Raw genomic sequence first — 21,534 nt, forward strand, 5'->3', positions numbered from 1 at the left:
TGGATAACCTGAGGCAAGTTGCTGAAGCTTTCTACACTTCGTTTTTACTATCTGTTAAGTGGCCACAGAAACAGCATCTACCTTATAGCATTGCTAAAAGGATTGAGTGTGGGAATTAAGAAAAGAAGATAGAAAAATGCCTTTATATACACAGGAGGGCAAGGAGCAAGAAGCATTGGCTACTAGTGTTTCTTCTTGATCCATTCACACAGGTCTCCATGGTACCAGCATGTGCCGTGCTTCCTAAAGCTCTCTCATTGACTTAGTTCAGATATAATCAAACTGCAGCCACACATGTCTTTATTGGCTTAATATCTGTCTCTCCCACTTGTCCATGAATCCCTTGAGGACAGAGGTCATGTCTTTCTTGTTCTCCTTTTATCCCTAATAGTGTAGCATCCGGTCTGGTGCACAGTAGGTGCCCAAGAAATAAATACTTAATGCATGATGAGCACCAAAGCCCATGAACTTTCTCCTCTCGAAACAGAACCTGGTAAGGAATAGAACATTTAACAGAGTAGAAAGTATATTTACGAAGCTAGCACCCAGGTACCAGCACTCAGGGCAAGAAGTAGAACATGTTGCCACACCATGTGGTTACAGCCTCATGAGAGATTCCAACGCAGAACCACCGGATGAGCTGATCTCAAATTCCTGATGCACAGGAACTGGGTGAGACAATAAGTAGTTATTGTTGACTGAAGCCAGTAAGTTTTAGGGTATTTTGTTATGCAGCTGTAGCTAACAAATAAACCTGCCATGGAAGGAGCCATATCTACTAATAGCCCCCAGGCTTTCCTTGGCACACACAGCCCAAGATCCGTTATGGGTACTGAGACACGGATTCTAGCTGTTCTTTTTTCCTTTTTAATTCAACAACTGACTTACGCTTGGCATACAGTTGGTGTTCAGCAAACACTTTTCAATGATGAATGAACAAAAAACTCAAAATTCTGTGTGAGTCTCCAAGGCAGATAGATATGTAATTAGAGCATTTTTTAGCATTATTTTTAAAGTCCTGCAAGGAAAGATACTCTAAAATTTTCTCGTAGCAACTTTTCTAAATATCTAGCAACCCCTGATGTCATCAATGTCTTCCTCATATCCAACGTAGTTTTCATCCACTGCAGCTGAAACTCTTCTTTCTTTGGTTTTCATTTATCTAATTCCTGTGATTTGTGAGCCAATATCTGCTACATTTAGGTCCTCTGGGACAGACATAAATGACAGCTGTCTGCTCGCCCTTCATAAGTGAGACTGTAGGCTGAGAGTCAGGGGGCCTGAATTTCATTTATTTTTCTTAAATGGGCCTCAGTTTTCCTAGTACACAGTGAGAGCTTTGTGCTAGACTAAGAGAAGCAAGGAGCTTTCATCCTGTGCTGATTCTTAGTAATCAGGTGTGGTCCCCTGAAGGTCCGTGATGAAGAGGTGATGTTCAAGCTTAGTGGGAAAGAGAGAGAGAGAGAGCTGAGATCTGTTAGTGACGTCTGCTCAGATGTGGCACAGAGAAATACTGTGTATTCACCAACCCTGAGCTTAGCCATCTCAAAATTTCCTGCAAATTCTGATCATCTCTTACTTGGGGAAACTCATGGAATATTAACTCAGATGTTAGGTAGGTGACTGCTTCAGCCAAGATCCACAGAGAATTCTGAGCAGGGAACAATAGCCGAGGCCAGGGAGATTTTCCAGTCAGCAAGCATGTTCAGAGCACACAGATGGTGGCTTTTCTGGAGAGGTGAGAGAAGGTGGGGAGTGAATTGGAGGGTTGACTCAGCCCGTTCTGGATTCTGTGTGTGTGTGTGTGTATGTATGTGTGTGTATGTGCACTCAGTCGTGTCCGACTCTATGATCCCATGGACTGTAACCCACCAGGCTCATCTGTCCGTGGAATTTTCCAGGCAAGAATACCAGAGTGAGTTGCCATTTCCTTCTCCAGGAGATCTTCCTGACTCAGGAATTGAACCCGTGTCTCTTGTGTCTCCTGCATTGGCAGGCAGATTCTTTACCACTGAGCCACCTGGGAAGTCAAATTCTGGACTGGGAAGCATTCAAAGGTGTAAGAAGGGGCATCAGAGGTGGGTAGTCCCGGCTGACCCTCCTTCCCTTGAGGTCCTAGAACCTTCTTTGGGCTTGAGGACAGGGCTCCCTCACTTGGCAGAATTGATCATCCCAGACAGAGTCTGAGCTTTCAGGGACTGGATGCATGTCAGAATTGAAGTCTCTGTTGGTATATGGAAATGAAATCTTGATAACAATAAAATTACAACAGGGCTTCCCTGGTGGTCCAGTAGTTAAGAGTCTGCCTGCCACTGTAGGGGACATGGTTCAATACCTGATCTGGGAAGATTCCCATGTGCCACGGGGCAACTTTGAGCCCACGTGCTGCACTTCTGCAGCCCGCGCCTAGAGCCCATGCTGCGCAACAAGAGACGCCACCGCAATGAGAAGGCTGCACACCACGACCAAGAGCAGCCCCTGCTCGTCGCAGCTGGGGAAAGCCACACGTGGCAAGAGGTCCAGCACAGCCCAGATACATAAACCAACAAACATTTTAAAAGACTACCACTTTCCTCGATGAACTTGGGAATACAGAAATTTTAAATATGATAATAAAATACCAGCAATAGCCACATTGACTACCATGAATTGAGCACTTAGTGTATGCCAAGTTGGTGCGGGCACTGTTTGTATGGAGTCTTTCCGGCAGCCTCCAGGATGCTCCTATGAAGTCACTACTGCACTTGCACTCTGTAGTTCACAGATGCCAGTGCGACCTTTCCAAACATCACCCAGACCTTGCTACCCCTCCGCTTTAACCCCTGCTACTGCTGCTGCTAAGTCACTTCAGTCGTGTCCGACTCTGTGCGACCCCATAGACGGCAGCCCACCAGGCTCTCCCATCCCTGGGATTCTCCAGGCAAGAACACTGGAGTGGGTTGCCATTTCCTCCTCCAATGCATGAAAGTGAAAAGTGAAAGTGAAGTCTCTGAGTCGTGTCTGACTCTTAGCGACCCCATGGACTGCAGCCTACCAGGCTCCTCCATCCATGGGGTTTTCCAGGCAAGAGTACTGGAGTGGGGTGCCATTGCTTTAACCCCTAGAGGCTCCCTTTGCTCCCAGAAGAATATCCACACATGCCACATGACCTTCAGGGTCCCTGCCTCTCCTCATCTCATGACCTATTCTTTTCCGTTCCATTCACTCTGCTCCATCCTCAACGGCCTTCCTTCTCTTCAGACATGGATATGTTCCTGCCTCAGGGCCTTTGCATTTGCTGTGGCCCCACCTCCCACCCCCCCCCCCCCGCCCCCATGCCTTTCCCCCAGAAGTCTGCCTGGCTGACTCCTTCTCGATTTTCACCACTCATGTCAGTGGCCTTCCCCGACCTCCTTATCTAAATAGCCTGGGCCTTCTGCATTGTTCACTGACCCCTCATGCTGCTCTATTTTCTTCTGACCCTCGTGTCTCCCTGACATTGTAATGGAGTGTTTCCTGTCCGTCTACCGGTTGGCTGTCTCTCCCTGCCCTTCAGGTCATCCACATGAGAACCCCCTCCCCAAAGAGGAGCCCTTGCTGCCACCTGTGTGCCCTTTATCATAGCAGAGAGACCCCACGATGTCACCAAGTGGCAGTTCCCCTGGGCATCTGCAGGTGGAGGACAAAATGCCAGGTTTCCAGCCTGTGGAGGGGCCTCTGGGAGTCCATTGTGAGGCTCAGGAGGGCAGGTCCAGAGGTTGACTCCCCTTGGTGAAATTAGCACTGCTTTTCACCCCTTGCCACAAAATAGAAGAAAGAGAAGAGAGGTTGCAACGATAGCATGGCAGTACCAGTGCCAAGCCCTATGAAGTCAACTCATGCGAGCCTGTCACTCAGAAGCCTGTTTTCTCTCATCGCTGAAATCAAAACACTTCTGACAACCCATGGCTTGTCACAGTTTAAGTGGCAACAGTTTCTGCTTCACGGTGCATAATGCCACTTTGCTGCAAACACTGATGTCAGCTTCATTGTGATGAAAGATGGTATCATCATACCAACTTTCCAGATGAGAAAACTGATGTCCAGGGAGGCTGACCTTGCTCGAGAGCATGACATGATGAGTGGGGGAACCTGAGTGCTGGCCTGGGCAGAGCTCCCGCCACCACTGGTCTTGGAGAAGCTGACTCTCCTGCCTACCGTGAGTCAGAGCTGCCAGGTGACAGAATTCCCCTGGGGCACCTGGGAAGTGCCACGTAGGCATCAGGGACCCAGCATGCACTGGGGAGGACACAGCCCGGGGTAGCGTGAACAATGTGTTGGTGTTCCCCAGAAATCCACTCAGAGGCCAGTAGATTTTTATCTTCAGAGGCAGAGACAGAGGCACCTGGCCATGGACAGGTAAATGCCTAATAAGTCTGCCTTCTGCGGAGGCTCTGGAGCCAAGGAAACAGGAAGGTCAAGCTGGCTCTCTGTGACCACTGTCCTAGGGCTGGACCCCCCCAAAGTCAGACATGTGAAGAGAGGACAGGAGGTGCCTTTTGTGACCTGACCACGGAGGGATGGGAGGACAGGGTCTCCCAGGATCAGAACTCCTAAATCCACGATCAGCATCCACTCTGCACCCTCTGACTGCAGGTGAATAAGAACAAGGCCAGGAGAAGGACGCTGCAGTAGCTGAAAGCAAAACAGGGGTGAGAAAGCTGAATTTGGGTCTTTGCTGTGCTGATGCAAGGCTGTGTGACCTTGGGCAAGTCACTTCACCTCTCTGGGCCTTACTTGCCTCATCTGGAAAGTATTAATTATTAAATTAATAATACCATTTAAGTGAATTGTTATGAAAGTTAAATGAATTAATATATATTAAATGCTTAAAAAACAGTGCTTGGCATATAGTAAGTGTGCTATGGAACTGAGCTACAGGGGCTTGCTTACCTGGAGGTCCAGTGGTTAGGATTCAGCGCTTCCACTCCAGGAGTCAGGGGTTCAATTCCTGGTCAGGGAACTAAGATCCTGCATGCCACTTGGTACAGCCAAAAAAAAAGAAAGTTAGTTACAATCCTATGCCCATATGTTGAGTTGTTTAGTTGTTCAGTCATGTCCAACTCTTGTGTGATCCTGTGAATTGCAGCCCATCAGGCTTCTCTGTCCATAGGATTTTCCAGGCAAGAATACTGGAGTGGGTTGCCATTTCCTTCTCTAGGGGATCTTTCCAACCCAGGGATCAAATCAGGTCTCCTTCATTGCCAGAGGGGTTCTTTACCACTGAGCCATCACAGAAGTGCAATAAATGCATAGAAAAAAGACTGGCAAGAAATATACATGGAGATTATTGCATGACAATGAGATGAGAGGAAGCTTTTATTTTCTTCCCTTTAGACTTGCTTTTACTAAACACTTTAAAATAAGCAGTCATTGTCCTTAAAAAAAATGTCCCATTTGAAACCTTTAGATTGGACAGTTCTTTACTGAGGTGTCCTTTACAGTGCCTGCTGTCTCTGGTGGTGACCAGGCCTTGTGTTTATAGCCCACCTTGGAGTTGACAGCCCTGGACCCTGGAAGGCAGGAAAGAAAAGTGTGGGGGAGGGCTGATCGATGCTGGGGGAGGAGACTAGACATAATGGGCCACTCACTGTGGGATGCTGGGGCTCCTGAACTGGGGGCCTGGGATGTTGTTGGCCACTTTGGAAACAGTCTGGAAGCTTCTATTGAAGCTGGACTTTACCTACTCTGTTGTTTAGTCACTAAATCATGTCCTACTCTTTGCGAGTCCATGGACTGCAGCATACCAGGCATCCCTGTCCTTCACTATCTCCCAGAGTTTGCTCAAACTCGTGTCCATTGAGCTGGTGATGCTATTCAAACATCTATCTCATCCTCTGTCACCCCCTTCTCCTCCTGCCCTCAGTCTTTCCCAGCATCAGGGTCTTTTCCTATGAGTCGACTCTCTGCATCAGGTGGCCAAAGTATTGGAGCTTCCTCTGGTGGCTCAGATGGTAAAGAACCCGCCTGCAGTGCAGGAGACCCGGGTTCGATCCCTGGATCAGGAAGATCCCTTGAAGGAGGGAATGGCTACCCACTCTAGTATTCTTGCCTGGAAAATCCCATGGACAGAGAAGCCTGATTGGCTATAGTCCATAGAGTCACAAAGAGTCGAACACAATTGAGTGACTAACACTCACCTACCCTATACCCCAGCAATTCTCTTCCTTGTTTCATGGCCAATGCAGTCCAATTTTCAAAGGGAGACCTAAAAATATACTAACAGTAGCTCATTTCATAATTACTCCAGCAACCCAGACGCCTCTCAACAGGAGAATGTTAAAACAAATTGGGGGGGAGGGGGAAGTTCTCACAATGAAATGTTACACAACAATGAAAAAGAACTGCCTGCCACTGCACTCAGCAGTGTGAAAGAAGCTCATAAATGTGATATCAGGTGAAAAAAGCTAAACACAAGCACCTGTAGTTGTAACTCCACTCATATAAAAGGCAAAAATAGCCAAGCGTAGGCTGCAGTGATAAGGGTCAGGAAAGCAATCACCTTTGAGAAAAATGGTGGCTGAGGGAGAGGAAAGAGGCTTCTGAGTGCTTCTGGTCATGTTATCTGTCTGAGTGTGCACATGTGCACACTTCTAGAAATTTATTGCTCTGTGTTCTTATGATCTATGCCCTCTTTTGTATCTTACAATTCAATAAAAATATTGGGGACAAAAGAGAGATACAGGATCAAGACCGTTTCCTCTTCTGATGGATGTTGTTGTGTTTGTTTAAAATACTGGATCTTCAGCAGCCATTTTGTGACCATGAGGCTATTAGCTAGGAGCAGAGCAGGACTGTTAGAACAGAAAAATGGAAGGATCCTGGATTCATAGTGGCCATACTGAGGCATTGTAGAGGTGGGTCTCTCTCTTTGAACCTTTGTGATGGCTCTGAATGGTGGTTTCATAAGAAGGTGAAATGACCTCCACCTGGCTCTCTTTTGGGACATGCTTGGGACATCCAACCATGAACTGCAGTGTAAGTAATCCAGCTTTTCTGAGCCTATTGTGCTGGAAAAAAACACAAAAAGATGAAGGGAGGGGGACTTCCCTGGCGGTCCAGTGATTATAACTCTGTACTTCCAATGCAGAGGAGCAAGTTCGATCCCTGGTCAGGGAACTAAGATCCCACATGCCACAAGGCATGAGCCAAAAAAAAAAAAAAAAGATGAAGGGAGACACCTGAGGTACCAGACACAAACACAAAGTTCACAATCTGGCATGAACCTCTAACACCTTCACTTGTAACTTCTGAGACACCTTGAGTTCCAAACAATCAGCAGAGCCACTCTTGAATTCATGACTCACAGAAACTGTGAGCTAGTAAATGATTATTATTGCTTTAAGCCTCTAAATTTGGGGGTGACCTGTTGTCCAGTCATAGATAAGTAATGCACCACCTTCATTGAAAGCATTCATCAAATGATGTAATTAGTCTCCTTTTTGTTTAAGCCACGGGCTGGCAACACTTTTCCATGAAGGATTAGATAGTAAACACTTTAGGCATTACAGACCAGACCGTCTCTGTACCAACTAGTCTACTCTGCTGCTGGAGAGTGAAAGCTGCCAGAGACAATCCATAAATAGGTATGGGTTTGTTCCAATAAAGATTTATTAACAAAAGCAGGGAGCCAGTACATGAGCAGCAGTTTGCCGAATCATGGTTTAAGCCATTTTTGAGTTAGATTTTTCTGTTACTTGCAGCCCAAAGCATCTCTGGATAGTTTCAACTATCCAGAGAGAGCTTGGGGCTAAGTATTAGCCCTGCGTGGGCTCTGGGTGTCCATGCACAAGCTCTGGTGGTATAGCATGGGCTCTGCAATGTGGGAAACCAGGGTTCAATCCCGGATTGGGAAGATCCCTTGAAGACGGGAACGGCTACCCACTCCAATATTCTGGCCTGGAGAATTCCACGGGAGCCTGGCAGACTACAGTCCATGGGGTCACAAATGGTCAGACACAACTGAGAAATTTTCACTTCACTTCACTGGTGTGGGTGCAGGGTCCCTGGTGTTTTCATCCCCCTCATCATCTTATCTGCTCAGATAAGAAGGACCGGGCTGTTCCTTTACTAAGGGCTCTCTGAGCATTTCTTATCAGGAGATTATCAGTTCTCTTCTCGCCTCTTTGCTGATTCTAGAATCGCTGGAATCCTCCTTACTGGATATTCAGCAAGGCAGGCAGGCAGGAAGATGAGTGTTCCCTAGATGAGGCCCTTATAGCTAAAGAAATGTGGGACAAGGCCCCTGCAGGAGGAGAGGAATGAAAGCCAGAGACTCGCATCTCCTCCTCTCCCGCTCAGACAAGCCTGGGAAGCTCCCTTTATCAACAGCTGTGATGACTATGTGCCCAGTTCTTTCTGCGTTTGATGCTCTGTGCTCAGCGCTCACAAACCTGTCCCGTGGAGAACTCTCGGAGGTGGACATTCTTATCAGTCCCTTTTCATGGATGAGCAAAGGGGCAAACAGGAGAGGGGAGGAGAGAGCAATCTCTGTTCTCAAGACGTACAGCGAAAAGTGGGATGCACATCCATGCTGACTGCTCGGCACCCAACACGGGCCAGAAACCCACGGCAGAAAGACGAGCTCATGGGGATTTCCCTGGTCCAGTGGCTGAGAATCTGCCTTCCAATGCAAGGGGCCTGGGTTCGAGCCCTGGTCTAGGAACATCCCACAAGCCTCGGGGCAACTAAGCCGTTGCCTCAACTACTGAGTCCACACACTCTGGAGCCCCTGAGCGGCAAAGAAGTTCCTGTATGCTTCAACTAAGACTCAGTGTAGTCAAATAAATAAATATTTTTCAAAAGAAAGATGAGCCCAGCCATATCGCAAGGTGAGGGGCACATGAGGCCCATATATCTCCTCCTCCCACCAGGGCTCCAACTTGGGTCTTCCTTCCCAGTGGCTGGCCCATTCTGGTGGTCTGCCCCCCACCTCCTGCCAGGTGGGCCCTGCCCACCCCCCACCTCCTGCCAGGAGGGTCCTGCCACCCTCCCCCCAGGCCAACAGGGGGCTGATGCGGATAACACTGTTGTTTGCTGCCACCCTGCTCATCTTGTTTGTTCCAATTATGTCAAGTAAGCCATTATAATTTTTACGTTTTTTAGATTAACATTTTTGCTCAAGGGCACAGTAATTAGTGAACGGCTGGGAATTTAACAGTTCTGAGCAACTGGGAGGGAAAGTTTTCTCCTGTAAATCTTTGGAAAAGCCTGGAGGCTACTGGGCCACCCATGCAGCCTCTCAGCCTCCGGAGGGTGGGGCTTTTGTACAGGCACACAGGCTGGGTGAGGGGAGGAAACCCCTGTCCGGTCCCCAGCCCAGGACCAGCAACCACTCTGGGGACTTCCAACAGCCTGGCCCTCTGGGTCTCTGCTGGGGAAATTACTCTCCCCTCCCCAATTCCCTATGGTGTGCCTTATCTGTGCATGACCCACCATAGGTTCTTCAAAAATGCTTATTAACTGAACGAATGGACAGAGAGTGCAAACTGGTGGTGAAAGTGAAAGTTGCTTAGTCGTGTCTGACTCTTTGCAACCCCATGGACTGTATCCCACCAGGCTCATCTTTACATGGAATTCTCCAGGCCAGAATACTGGAGTGAGTAACCATTCCCTTCTCCAGGGGATCTTCTCAAGACAGGGATCAAACCCAGGTCTCCTGCACTGCAGGAGGATTCTTTACCATGTGAGTCACCAGGGAAGCCCAAGAATACTGGAGTGGGGTATCCTATCCCTTCTCCAGGGGATCTTCCTGACCCAGGCATCGAACCGGGGTCTCCTGCATGACAGACGGATTCTTTATTGGCTGAGCTACTAGTGTGGCCCATAGGTCAAATCCAGACACAGATAGGTTGAATTGAGTCAGAATAAATGAGCTGCTGCCATTTGATGAGGAAGATATTTTACATGTATCAAAATTTTCAGCTTCTAGAAAGGTCTTAGAGAAGTTAGGATTTCTGGCCACACTGAGTCATATTCCCTTGTGACAGTAGTTAGAGATGAAATGTGGCTGCCCTGTCTAGATGGAGTGTGAGTTCCAGCTTGCCACAGTCTCCACCACTCTCTATTGCCTCACCCCAACCATAGTGCTCTACATTACCTATCTGGCTCCTTGAGCATTCATGCTAGATACTCTTGATTTGAAAAAATTTCACCTACTATGTATGATGTGAGTCTCCTGTTCACATAATGGCTCAGGATTCAGGGTAATTAGGTGGAGGAGAGCTCTCTTTCCTTAACCATTCACACTTCAAGCTCCTGCCATCCTGTGGTACCACATACCTGAGCTTCAACACTGCAGCAGCTTACGACTGACGGAAAACAAAGGGAACAAGAATGACACAGGGGGACTTCCATGGTGGTCCAGTAACTAAGGCTCTGCATTGCCAATTCAGGGGGCCCAGGTTTGATCCCTGATCAGAGAACTAGATGCCACATGCTGCAATTAAGAGTTACTATGCCGAAACTAAAGATCCTGCATGCTGCAACTTAAAAGATCTCATGTGCTGCAACTAAGACCTGGTGCAGCCAAATAAATTAATTTTTTAAAAAAGTAAAGTAGAATCATACAGAGGAGGTTTGGAGAGTCAGACTGCAAGAGCTCAGTCACATGGCCATGGCTAGCTGCAAGGGATGCTGGGAAGGCCATCTTCTGCTTGCCCAAAGGAGACGAGGACAGATTTGGTGAGCAGCTAGTGGTGTCTGTCCATCTGCTGTCTTCTGTCTCCCAGCCCCAGGAGCCATCATCTCCTCCTAGGCTCTGAGTCTGGCTTTTACATTCCACTTGCCCCTCCCGTCTATTGTTTGGGGCATCAACTTGATATTTCCATAGCTCTGGCTTTGCAGCTCGAAAGCCCGGGCTTCAAAAGCTTTGGCTTCTGAAACTAAATGGCCTTTTTTATTTATTTATTTATTTTTTTACTTTCTTCTTCCTCTGCGCAATGAATGCTTCATGATCTAGTCTGGCAGAGGGCAGGGAACAAAGGGCAAAGAAGGAACCCTTTTTTGGGTTAAATGAAATAGAATGCACATTGGTTAGAAATAGCATCCTGCTCTCATGGCCCAGCCATTCCATTCAGACGTTTACCCAAGAGAAATGAAGATTTGTGTCCCATCTATTCTCATACACAAATGTGCATAGCTGCTTTATCCATAAGAGCTAAAAACTAGAGACACATAACATCCTTGGACTGGTGACCAGATAAATCGTTGTGTACCTACACAATGGAATCCTATTCAGCAATAAAAAGGAAAGAAGTATTGACTCAAGCAACAACATACATAAATCTCAAAATCCTAAATCAGAGGTGGGTAAGCCTTTTCTGTAAAGGATCAAGCAGAAATATTTTTGGCTTTGTGGGGCTTACCGTCTCAACAATTCTACTCTACTTAAAAAAAAAAAAACTTTTAATTTTGTTTTGGAACTGTGGCTCAGATGGTAAAAAATCTGCCTATAATGCAAAAGACTCAGGTTCGATCCCTGAGTCGGGAAGATCCCTTCTCCAGGGGATTCTTATCTGCAGTATTCTTGCCTGACAATTCCATGGACAGAGGACCCTGGTGGGCTACAGTCCACGGGGTCACAAAGAGTCGTCCACAACTGAGCGACTTTCATTTTTCATAGCTGATTAACAATGTTGTGATAGTTTAAGGTGGACAGCAAAGGGACTCAATCATACATATACATGTATCCATTCTCTCCAGAACTCCCCTCCCATTCAGGCTGCCACATAACATTGAGCAGAGTCCCCTGTGCTATACAGTAAGATCTTACTGTTATCCATTTTAAATATAGTAGCCTTCTACTCTACTTTTGTAGTATGAAAGAAACCATAGATAATACCTAGATGAATGAACAAGGCTGTGCTCCAATAAAACTTTATTTATGAGCCTTGAAATTCAAATTTCATGTCTTTTTCATGTGTCATGAAATACTACTCTTTTTTTCGGTCTGCACAGTGTGGCTTGTGGGATTTTAGTTTCCCGACCAGGGGATTGAAGCGGAGCCCTCAGCAATGAGAGTGTGGAGGGACTACCAGGGAATTCCCAATGTTACTTTTCTTTCAACTTTTTTCAACCATGAAAGAAAAAATGTAAAAACCCAGAACTCTCATTCATTGTTGGAATGCAAAATGGTACAGCCACTTTGGAAGACAGTTTGGTGGTTTTTTATAAAACTGAACACATTCTTACCATATGATCCAGCCATCATGCTTCTCTGTATTTACCAAAGAAGTTAATAACTTCTGTCCACACAAAAACCTGCAGATGGATATTTATAGCAGCTTTACTCATAATCGCCCCAACTGGAAGCAACCATGATGCCCTTCAGTAGGTGAATGGATAGATAAACGGTGGTCCATCCAGACCATAGAATTTTATTCAGCACTTAAAAGAAGTGAGCTATCAAGCCATGAAGAGACATGGAAGAACCTTAAATGTATATTACTAAGTGAAAGAAGCCAATCTGAAAAGGCTACCTTCTGTATGTTTCAAACTCTACGACATTCTAGGAAAAGTAAAACTATGGGGAAACAGAAAAAGATCACTGGTTGTTAGGGGTTGAGGGAAAGGACAGATGAATAGGTGGAGCAGGGGGGGTTTTAGGCAGTGAAACAATTCTGTATGATGCCATAATGGTAGATGTGTGCGTGCTCAGTCGATTCAGTCGTGTCCGACTCTGCAACCCTATGCACTATAGCCCACCAGGCTCCTCTGTCCATGGGATTCTCCAGGCAAGAATACTGGAGTGGGTTGCCTTTTCCTACTCAAGGGGATCTTTCCAACCCAGGGATTGAACCTACGCCTGCCTTGCAGGCAGATTCTTTACCACTGCACTATCAGGGAAGCCCCATAATGGTAGATACCTATTATTAAAACATTTATCAAAACCCATAGACTGTACAACACCAAGAGTGAGCCCTATTGTACACTGTGAACTGTAGTTAAAAATGATGTATCTGGAACTTCCCTGGTGGTCTGGTAATTAAGACTTCGCCTTCCGATGCAAGAGGTGTGGGTTTGATCCCTGGTGGGGGAGCTAAGATCCCGCATGTCTCCTGGCCAATAAATCAAAACATAAAACAGAAACAATATTGTAAGAAATTCAATAAAGACTTTAAATAATGGTCCACATTTAAAAAAAAAAAACACTTAAAAATTCCATCCATGTTGAGTCATTCACTGTTATAAATGTGTCACACTAATACCAGATATTAATAATAAAGGGAAGCTGCGTGCCCCAGTGGGGGATGGGGCAGGGAGGCACTCTTGGTGCCATCTGCTCTGAGGTCATGGCTGTGTCCGTCCTGTTCACTGCTTGGCAAGAATGGAAGAGACACTTGCTAAACGTCTAGGAGTGAATGAAATGAGATTAATTCAGCCGGGCCAGGCGCGGTCAGAAAGGACAGGCTGTTAGCCTTGGGGGTGGGGGATGTTCATTGGAGCCTGACCATGAGTCAGGCACACAGGGACACCAAGAAGAGGAAATAGCCCGGGCAAAGGCTGGGAGGTGGGAAGGGCCGAGTGAGGTTGAAAAGAGCAGCTGGGTGTGGCCAGAGAGGAGGTCAGGGAGGTTAGAGGGGTGCCTGAGAGTGTGGGTGTTTTGCCCCCAGGCTAGAGAGAAAGTTCTCGGGCCGTTGTGGGCGCTTGTCTTTTGTATTTAGCACTCACTCTTGTGGGCCAGTCCCCCATCATCCAAGGCGGCGGCCCTGGGCCTTTGGGCCCCTCTGCCTGGGGGTACAGTACCTCCAGGGGCAGTTTCAACAAAGATGGGGGTTTGAAGCCGTATCAGTTTCCTGTTGCTGCTGTAACAAATTACCAGAGATTTACTGACTTAAAGCAGCACAAATGTATCATCTGACAGTTCTGGAGGGCAGAAGCTCTGAATGGATTTTATGGAGCTGCCACCAAGGTGTTGGCAGGCCTGATTCCCTCTGGAGGCTTGTGGGTGGGGTTGAGGGGGGATTTACTTCCTTGCCTTTTCCAGCTTCTAGTGGCACCTGGTTACTTGATTGGGACTACGTCACTCCATCCTCTGCTGCCATCCTGATGCCTCCTTCTCTGACTCTGACCTCCCTCTAACAGGGACCACTTCCATGCCATTGGAGCCACCAGGATAATCTCGTCATCTCAAAATCCTTAACTTAATCACATTTGCAAAGTCCCTTTTGTCACATGTTAGGGATTGACTAATACCAGACCACCGACCTGTCTCCTAAGAAATCTGTATGCAGGTCAAGAAGCAACAGCTAGAACCAGACATGGAACAACAGACTGGTTCCAAATCAGGAAAGGAATACGTCAAGGCTGTATACTGTCACCCTCCTTATTTAACTTATATGCAAAGTACCTCATGTGAAATGTCAGGCTGGATAAAGCGCAAGCTGAAATCAAGACTGCTGGGAGAAATATCAATAACCTCAGATATGCAGACGACACCACCCTTATGGCAGAAGGTGAAGAAGAACTAAAGAGCCTCTTGATGAAAGTGAAAGAGGAGAGTGTAAAAGCTGGCTTAAAACTCAACATTCAGAAAACTAAGATCATAGCATCTGGTCCCATCACTTCATGGAAAATAAATGGGGAAACAATGGAGACAGTGACAGACTTTATTTTCTTGGGCTCCAAAATTACTGCAGTTGGTGACTGTAGCCATGAAATTAAAAGATGCTTGCTCCTTGGAAGAAAAGCTATGACAAACCTAGACAGCATATTAAAAAGCAGAGATATTACTTTGCCAACAAAGGTCTGTCTAGTCAAAGCTATGGTTTTTCCAGTAGTCAGGTATGGATGTGAGGGTTGGACTGTAAAGAAAGCTGATCCTTGAAGAATTGATGCTTTTGAACTGTGATGTTGGAGAAGACTCTTGAGAGTCTCTTGGACTGCAAGGAGATCCAACCAGTCAATCCTAAAGGAAATCAGTCCTGAATATTCATTGGAGGGATTGATGCTGAAGCTGAAACTCCAGTACTTTGGCCACCTGAAGCCAAGAACTGACTCATTGGAAAGGACCCTGATGCTGGGAAAGACTGAAGGTGGAAGGAGAAGGGGATGACAGAGGATAAGATGGTTGGATGGCATCACCAACTCAATGGACATGAGTTTGAGTAAGCTCTGGGAGTTGGTGATGGACAGGGAAGCCTGGCGTTCTGCAGTCTATGGGGTTGTAAAGAGTTGGACACGACTAAGCGAGTGAACTGAACTGACCCCTCAAAACTCATATGTTGAAGCCGTGATGCCCAGAGAACATCAGTATTCAGAAATAAGGTCTTTAAAGAGTCAATTAAATTAAAATGGGGTCATTAAAGCTCATGCAAAAAGACTGGTGCCATATAAGAAGAGATTAGGATACAAAGAGAGGCCAAGAGGCACGCAGGCACTCACGCACAGAGAGCAGACTGTGTGAGGACACGGTGAGAAGGCGGCTGTCTGCATGCCTAGGAGAGAGTCCGAAGGAGAAACTTGCCCTGCCAACGCCTTGACCTTTGACTCCAGCCTCCAGGACCATGAGGAAATAAATGTCTTATGTAAGCCCACAGAATGTGTCAAGGTAGCTAACTGCCTGAGCTAACTGCCTGGTAAGATAACTTTTTAAAAAATCTATTTGCCCTTGCCAGATCTTAGTTGTGACATGTAAGATTTAGTTCCCTGACCAGGGATTGAACCCAAGCCCTCTGCCTTGGGAGCTCTGAGTCTTAGCCACTGGACCACCTAGGAAGTCTCAGGACAACATTTTTTTGGGGGGAATGGTGGTTATTCTACCCTCTGCAGGTGGATTCTGTGAGGGTGAGTGCCCCTCCCTCACTAGGTTTGGGGGGAGATAGACCCCGGAGGGGAGGGAGGCTTGAGTGGGACCCTCGGGGATGCTGGACCCAGGTACCAGTCAGTGCTCTCTGCAGACTCCAGGGCAGCACAAGCTGCTCATATATTCCTTTTCCTGGCTGCTTCCTGGCCCCTGGTTTTGGGGCAGGGGATGGGGCGGGTGGCATGTGACTGTTTTCAACCAATGAGTGTGAGTGGAAGTGATGATTCCAGGCTGCACATTCATTTGTCAGCGTGAGACCTTCCAGACCTCTCTTCCCTTCTAACATGCTATTCAACAAGGTGGGTCCTGGTGTAAGGACAATATGGAGCAGAGGCCACAGGTGACCCACCATGGATGTTTAGTACAAGGGACAGTCAACCTTTGTGTGTCAAGTCATTGACCTTGCAGGGCTGTTTGTTACTACAGCATAACTTGTCCTGTCCTGACTATTACAAACTCTTGTGCCCAACCACCTGGGTAAGAAATTGCCCAAGAATCATACTGGCTTGGGGACTTCCCTGGTGGTCCAGTGATTAAAAATCTGCCTTCCAATGCAGGAGATGTGGGTTCCAGCCTTGGCTGGGGAACTAAGATCTCACATGCTTCCTGGAAACTAAGCCAGCATACTACACCTAGAGAGCTTGAGGACTGCAATGAAGATCCTGCAGTTAAGACCTGACACAGCAAAACTAACTAATTCATCTTTAAAAGTTAAAAGAATCATACCAGCTTGGACAATGAGCAAATCCAGATGAGGTGATATGTGAGACGTGCTTAGAACAGAGACTGGCACGGAGCAAGCCCTCAATCACTGTTATTGCTGTTGTGGTTGTGATTACCATCTGCAATGACCATATGGATGGGAAAACATGGGAACTTTTGCCCTACGTTTTAGAAGGCGTAAGTTTACTCCAACCATTTGACCTTGAGCAGGCAAAGTGGCTTCTTGAAACCACTCTAAGATTTAATTTCTTCTTCAGGTTTTGTGGGAGAACTGCAAAGAGCCAGGTGACAAAATTTGATGAAAGATAGGTACATTCCTTATCTTCAGAGAAAGGGATAAACTCAAACCCACACTGAGTCCTTTTTTGTGTGTGTGTGTTTGAAATTTTTCTTAACCATTTTAAAGTGTGCCATTTATAGTTTCTTTTTTTAATTATTATTATTTTTTTGGAGTTTGTTGCTTTACAATGTCATGTTAGTTTCTTTCCTTTTGTTCAGTCACTAAGTCATGTCCAACTCTTTGGGACCCCATGGACTGTAGCACACCAGGCTTTCCGGTCCTTCACTATCTCCCAGAGTTTGATCAAACTCCTGTCCATTGAGTCAGTAATTCCATCCAACCATCTCATCCTCAGTCGCCTTCTCCTGCACTCAATCTTTCCCAGCATCAGGGTCTTTCCCAATGAGTCAGCTCTTCACATCAGGTGGCCAGAGTATTGGAGCCTCAGCTTCAACATCAATCCTTCCAATGAATATTCAGGACTGATTTCCTTTAGGATTGACTGGTTTGATCTCCTTGCAGTCCAAGAGACTCTTAAGAGTCTTCTCCAACACCACAGTTCTAAAGCATCAATTCTTTGGGGCTCAGCCTTCTTCACTGTCCAACTCTCACATCTGTACATGACTACTAGAAAAATGATAGCTTTGACTGTATTGATCTTTGCAAAGTGATGTCTCTGCCTTTTAATACGCTGTCTAGGTTTGTCATAGCTTTTCTGCCACGGAGCAAGTGTCTTTTCATTTCATGGCTGCAGTCACCATCAGCAAAATGAATCAGTCAGACCTATATATATATCTCTTCTTTTTTGGATTTCCTTTCCATTTAGGTCATCACAGAGCCCTGAGTAGAGTTCCCTGTGCTATACAGTAGGTTCTCATTGGTTATCTATTTTATACAGAGCAGTGTATATATGTCAATCCCAATCTCCCGGTTCATCCCAACCTCCTTCTCCCCTTGGTGTTCATACATTTGTTCTCTATGTCTGTGTCTGTATTTCTTCTTTGCAAATAAGATCTTCTATATCATTTTTATAGATTCCACATATATGCGTTAATATAAGATATTTGTTTTTCTTTTTCTGACTTACTTCACTCTGTATGACTGTCTTTAGGTCCATCCCTGTTTCTGCCTTTTTATGGCTAATATTCCATTTATATATGTACATCTTCTTTGTCCATTCCTCTGTACAACAAGGATAGCTCTAAACAGGGGAAGGGCCTGGCCTGGTGCCTCGGTGACAGGTGGGGCAGAGTGGAGGTGGGGAGGCCAGTAAGAATGCTGAGGCAAAGCCCCCATGCCAGGGGAGAAGTGCACTGGTTCTGGATGACAAACCTCTGCCCCAAACTCTAAGGCATCCAACAGTCATCTTATTATTATTTAATATTATTATTTTTGGCTGTGCCATATGGTTTGTGAGATCTTAGTTCCCCCAACCAGGGATCAAACCCATGCCCCCTGCAGTGAAATGGCGGAGTCCTAACCACTGGACCACCAGGGAATTCCCATAGTCGTCCTCTTATACTCACAATTTCTGTGGGCCAAGAATTCGTGCAGGGCATAGCAAAGCCATCTTATTTAGTGGTTGGAGCTGGCTGAGTGGGACCTCGCTTGGACCATGGGTCAGGACAGGTACACCCAGCCTCTTTTCATGACTACTTGGGCTTCCTCACAACATGGCAGCCTCAGAAGTTACACCGTTTACATGGCATCTCTGGTCTGTTGCATGAATGTACTTGCACCACTCCCTGTGACCTGGCCTTGGATACCACACAGCATTCCTTCTACCACTTTCTGTAGGTTACAAGTCACAAACATGCCCAGATTCAAGAGAGAGGTGATATAAATCACCCCCTTAGTCGAGAAGGGTGTCAGGGTCCTATGGGAAGAAGACCACATGGTATGGGGCATATTTCAGTAGCCATCTCTGAAAAATGCAATATGTTCCTAAGGGCCTAAACCTACTCCTGCCATACCCCCCCTCCAGGGCTGGGTCCTTTCCACGGTTTCCTATTGGCTGCTCAGAAACTTCTGTCTCATCCCTCAGGCTCTGAAGGTTGCTCTCTGTGCAGTTCTCAGCAGAGCCCGCCAGCCCGCAGGCTTCTCTTCTCCTGACCTGCCCTGTGAGGAGTCTGATGGCTTCCAGGAGCAGCCCTGAGGCTCACTGTGCATGGTGCCTGGTGCCTTGGAGAGAGACCGATCTTGGCAATCTGGGGAGAAAAAATATATATATATCTGCTTTCCTGCAGAGTTTTCCAGCAGGAAACCAAGAGCTTGGCTGCTTTACAGACCCTCCCCTGCCCCCAGCCTGCTGCCCCTGCAGAAATGTCAGGCAGCTCCCACCTGCAGACCCAGCAGGGAATGGCAGCTTCAAAGCTTTGCTGTTGCACAGCAATGACGCTGGCAGGAGAATGGAGCCCCAGGGGCAGGGCCATCAGCAAGCGTTCCCAAGCCTTGAGTGAGGCCAAGGCTGGCGCTAGAGACTGCAGCGGGGAGAGAGCACCCTGTAGTTTCAAGACATCGCTGTGCGTGTTGCCACAATTAACCCCCCACCCGACCAGCCTCCATTATTCATTCGTTCATTCATCCATCCATCCATTTGGTCCTCCTATTCTTTCATGCTATTGTCTTAGCAACGGGGGTACAGCAGTAGAGGAGACAGACCATGAACAACCAAAGAGATTCCGAACTCCGGGCAATGGGAAGAGAAAAGTGCGTAGAGGAGATGCTGAGGAAGAGAGTGAGGGAGAAGGAGAGTGGCTACTCTAGAAAGGCCATTGGGAACTGCTTTTTTAGGTGATCTTTGACCCAAGCCAAGATCTGGGCTTCCTCAGGGGCTTAGCAATAAAGAATACATCTGCAATGCAGGAGCCGCAGGAGACTTGGGTTCAGTCCCTGGGTAGGGAAGGTCCCCTGGAGGAGGGCATGGCAACTCACTACAATATTCTTGCCTGGAGAATCCCATGGACAGAGAAGCCTGGCGGGCTTCAGTCCATAGAGTCGCAAACAGTCAAACATGGCTGAAGGGAAAGCACGCATGCATGTGCCAAATCTGGGGAAGAATGTTCCAGGTGAGAGAACTGCAGGTGCAAAGTCCCTGAGGCAGGACCCAACCAGGCATGTTCAAGGTCCCATAAGGAAGCCTGCATGGCTGAAGCAGAGGGGCCAGAGCTCTCCCCTCCCACACCCTGTAGGTCCCTGCTGCCTCCTGGCTCAGCCACACCTCCCCACTCTCTGTGGCCTCCCTAGGGTTTCTTACAGCCTAGCTTTTGTTCATATTGCATTAGGATTTGCCATTGTTTTTTAAACAAGAAGCAGTGAGTCTGCATTCTTGAGGATGGGAACATTTTTCAGAATCACTCTCTTGAGCAGGGAAGTAGGAACAGCAGCTAGTCTAAGAAGCCCTCGAGAGAGAGGCCTGTCAAAGAAAAGCTGGGGGAGGGAAAGTGGGGGAGACTGAGTGAGGCTGGGATGAACAAAGTGGGGAGCCCCACAATGCTCACTGCCAGAGAGCTTTGCCACTTTACAGGCACCGACCTGGGGCAGGTCCACTGCAGGTCCAGCAGGCTTCTCTGTCCATGGAATTCTCCAGGCAAGAATACTGGAGTGGGTTGCCATTTCCTCCTCCAGGGGATCTTCCTGACCCAGGGATGGAACCCGGGTATCCTGTGTCTCCTGAACTGCAGGTGGATTCTTTACGATCTGAGCCACCAAGGAATCCCTCACATCTCTCTGGGCCTGTCTTATCAGCTCAGGCTGCTATGAGAAAATACCATCAATGGGACAGGTTGAACAAACATTAATATCTCAGTTCTGGATCTTGGGATCAAGGTGCTGGCAGATTCTGTGTGTTTCCTTGGTCCCTGGTCTTGTCTGTGTTCTCACATGGTGAAGGGAGCTCTCTGGGGCCTCTTTATTAAGGGCGCTAATCCCATGCGTGGGGGCTCCACCTTTGTGACCTCATTACCTCCCAAAGGTCCCACCTCCTAATATCATCACATAGGGGTTAGTTTCAACATAAGAACTGGGGAGGAGGGGCACCCAAACATGGGAACAGCTTTAGGCGAGGCAGCTGGGGAATGAGTGTAAGATTGTTAAGCAGTTTCTGGACAGTTGAAAGATGAGCTCAGCCTTGCTAATGAGGTCAAAGCTGCCACCACCTCCTCCCTTAGGGGGTGTGGGAACACACCACGCTTGCTTCATGACCACTTGCAAGTTTTTCTTAACCGATTGCTCTCCAACTCCTCCTGGGGTAATGGGGACCCTGTGAGGTAATCTGCTGTCTCTAGATTCCCTGGTCCCTCCTGGGAGAGGCAGTGCTGCTCCTTCCAGCCACCACTTCCTTGCAACGACTCAGTTCATTCCACAGGATCCCGAGTGCCAGCACAACAGGGGGAGGCCAACCTTGAACTCAGCAAAGAGGAACGCTTGACTCTTTCCAGTTGGAAGGCTGTGCAATGGCTGGGAATTTATGAGCCTGCTCTAAGTAAGTGCTCAGCGCTTTTGTTAAGGGAGAAGGGAAAGTAAAACCCCCAATCAGCACTGGATCGATGTGCTTTTCCCCAGCCAGCAGCCCAAGGCCTCTGCAGCTTCCGCAGTTCAGGCAGCCAGGAAAAAAACAAAAAGCCGCAGCCACAAGACTGCGGCTGGGGACAGCCATCTCTGCCCAGACAGTCCTGCACTGCCATTGGATTTTGTTCCCACGGTACAA

This window comes from Bos javanicus, chromosome 17, assembly GCF_032452875.1.
Source record: "Bos javanicus breed banteng chromosome 17, ARS-OSU_banteng_1.0, whole genome shotgun sequence".
NCBI lineage: Eukaryota > Metazoa > Chordata > Mammalia > Artiodactyla > Bovidae > Bos > Bos javanicus.